This window comes from Calidris pugnax, unplaced genomic scaffold, assembly GCF_001431845.1.
Source record: "Calidris pugnax isolate Ruff unplaced genomic scaffold, ASM143184v1 scaffold61, whole genome shotgun sequence".
Classification (NCBI taxonomy): domain Eukaryota; kingdom Metazoa; phylum Chordata; class Aves; order Charadriiformes; family Scolopacidae; genus Calidris; species Calidris pugnax.
The window spans coordinates 1,131,109-1,134,639 of record NW_015090945.1 but is presented as its reverse complement, the minus strand read 5'-3'; positions in this window follow the sequence as shown (position 1 = coordinate 1,134,639).

Below are 3,531 nucleotides of genomic sequence, written 5' to 3'. Positions count from 1 at the left end.
TTTTTTTTTTTTTTGTTTTTTTTTATTCTTATTTGAAGCTTTTTTTTTTTTTTTTTTTTTTTTTTAAATCTGGAAGAATTCCAGGTCTTCATATCTCGTGCAATAACACTGAGCTCCTTGGCGAAAAAAAAAAAAAAAAAAAAAAGAGAGCACTTTGATCATTCAGTCTTTGAACTTTATCCTTTGACTGGAAGTGACCTATAGGCAATGAAGACTACTTCCTTTGACTGCATTTCTACTCGTGTGCATTCGGGGCGCATGTTGATCGCTGGTTCAGTCCATGCAACTGACATGCTTTTATTAGTCATACAGTATTAATGCAGGTGTCCAGAAACGTCAGAATAATTCCATTATTTTTTTTTTGTTTTGTTTTATTATTATTTGAAGCTTTTATTTTATTTTTTTTTTTTTTTTAAATCTGGAAGAATTCCAGGTCTTCATATCTCGTGCAATAACACTGAGCTCCTTGGCGGTTTTGGTGCATCCATTGCCGGCAATGGACGTTGTACCAGGGAAAGGGTTTGTTTTTCTTTGCTCCTGCCACAAAACAAATCAAACAAAAACCAACCCCCCCCAAGATTCACGCATGACAGCTTCTGAAAAAAGCGTTGGATAGATTTGGATTATAAGCAAGGGATCTACCATTACCTTAAAAGCCACCCCATTCTTTTTTCTATTTGGATTCTATGCACTGTGATGACAAAACGAGCAGCGTGAGCGACCATGCCTGGCTGAAGGACTGTAATTAAAAGATCATTGCGTATTTATTAAATGGTTTATCTGCTGTCAAATTGTTTTGACATGGAAGGCTTTTCAGGTGACGTTGGCAGAGAGGGACAATGTTATCCCTATGGTGAAATAAATAAAACTTAACTTTTTTTGTATATAGTTATTCATATCTCTGAAGCAAAGGTATGAGTAATTTAGGGTATGAGTGATTTAATCAAGACTTTATTTTGGAGATAGGAGAGGATGGCAGTGATAGAACTGAACTTGCTGCAGTCCCTAATTGGGCTTGTAATTTGTACTTTAGAGCTTTTTCCAAATAGATTGCACACTGTTGTTTCCTGCTAGCCATCAGCATGAGCCCTACTGCCTACACCAATATTTCATTTATTTATGTGTTTGAAAGCAATCCATATAACATTTTTTTTTTGTTTGCATTCACTGTTTCTTTTGTTGTTGTATGTCATGTTTGAATGTTACAAAATGATATTTTGATTGAAAAGCTTTGTCAGAAGATATTTTCATGTAAATTATTTCTTTATCTTGTAAGCATCATCTTGTCTTTTAATCCTGTATTATAAAAAAAGAAAAAAAAATACATTTTTGACAGAGGCTTAATGTTTTGACAAAAAAGTGTGGACCTTCTTATTTAAGTTGAGACTAAAGTATATTTTCTTAACTTGCTTGTCCCACGCAGCCATACCAATTTTTTTTTCCAGGCTTTTACTTCGCCAAAAAAAAAAGGGGAAAAAGCCTAAAATCAGATTGACGTTTTTCTATGGAGCAACATTTATTGAAATGATAGTTGTTCTCACCACTCTGTAAGATTTTGATACTGCAATTAGGTTGTCTTTTTAGGAAGCACTTTTATAAACTTAGTACCTTTACACATATGCAAAATTTCTATAACTTTTTTTTACTGTTGCCTTATCGTTGCACTCAAAAAAAAATATTAAATATATATATATATTCAAACGATTAATGCATGAATGTCTGAATCAAGTAACTACTTGATTTTAAAAAAACAAAGAAAAGCCAAAAAAACCTACCCCAAAACGGAACCCAGCAGGAATATCTCCAAGAGCAAAGAGAAAAATTGGCTGAAAATACTGATTTTTTTTTTTTTTTTTCTTACTGCTGTATGATAACTGACGAGTTTTATAGCCTTGTACATACTTCTCTGTTACCTAATGTGTAAAACCTTTTAAAGTCTAGCTGCTTAACTCAGGGTGGATAGAGTTCAGATGGATTTGCTTCAGAGAAGTCTTTTGTACAGCAGCCGCGTTAGGGGTCTTGCCGGTGAAGTGAGAATTACAATCTACTTCAGGAACTGCTATTTTTTTCTACTGTATTGAAAATATCTCTTGGCCTTTAAAACTCAATGGTAAAAATCTAGCTCTGGCTATAAGTTTGCTGTGTGTGTATTATATTTTCACAACGAGCCTTTAAAACGTAGAATTCAGTTTATTTTAAGAGCCAAAAATGATAATTTTAAGCAAGTTGAAGTAGTTCTGCTCCTCGCTTTTTATTTAGAGCGATTTCGTGGTTGTGAGTGAATGGAACGGGTTGGTTTTGGAAGTGGTTCATATGAAAGGAGAGGAATTTGACGTTGAATCTGTGTATCCCTGTGAACTGCTCTGTGGTGATTGGAAGGATTTGCCGCCTCTTTGAGAAATCCATGTAGGAACGGTTCCCGTAACGGATCCTCTCAAACAGTCCCCAGCAAAGAGACCTTGTCGTGCCACAAGGTCCTGTCTCTGAAGAAATGGGTTCGTCTTCTGGGATTTCTGTCTCTTTCCACGTTGGGGCTTTTGCCCGGCTCCAGTCCCTGGATTGAGAGAAGCTCCGTGAGACGCTGTATGTATTCTGATGAAGGTGTGCGTTGTAGTGCAAAGTCTTACACATTTTACTGACCCAGCCCCTCACGTGGACTACAGTGAAGTTAAACAACCAATTTGATGCTGCTCTTTAACAATCCCCCCCCAAGAAAAACACAAGGTAGATTAGAAGAGAGCGTACCTCAGGTCTCTTAGTTTACAGTAGAAATCCCTCGGCTGGTTCTCCTTAGATCTGTGGGTAAGTGCAGCTGGATGCAGAGGGCATCACCAAGCCTGTTGCATCTCTCAGCCCCTCAAAATAATGCAGCTTTTCTGCCCGTGCCCCGGCGACCCTCAGACGGGGCTCGGATGAGGTGGAGGTGGTGCCATCCTCCCCGTGGGGTGACCCTGTGTGCCCAGCGTCCTTCCCCTCGGGATGTCTCACCTGAACCGGATACAGAATTGGCTTGAAACGATCTTGCTTTGATTTTGTGTCAATGTTCATGTTGTTAAAACACTTTTTTTTGTTTTGTGTTTAGTGTCTTTATACTATAACACAATAAATTCTTGTTTTAAAATAGAGAACTACCCTTGAATGGAAATACGTGTGGACCTTTTCGTGGTGGAGTTACGTTCAGCTGCTCTGGAGACAAACCTCTCCGTAATTCCCAAACGCTGTGAGGGATATGGAGGCAGGAATTTGGATAATAGTGAGGTGTTTTTTTCTCTAGAGAGCATCTTGTTTTCAAAGCTGAAGGACGTAGTTTCTAAACAAAACAATTAAATCACTAAGATATAGCACTTTCATTTCTCAGAGATGACCAAATAGTTCCATACCACGGTTCCTTGCTGTTTAACAGACACTTCAGATTCTGAATGGGGAGTTTCGGACACAGGATTTGCTTCCAGTGGTGGGCAGAGGGTTCCTGTGACTCCCTTACCGTGTGTCAGGGTTGGTAAATGGAAATTCTGCTGCCTCCTACCAAAA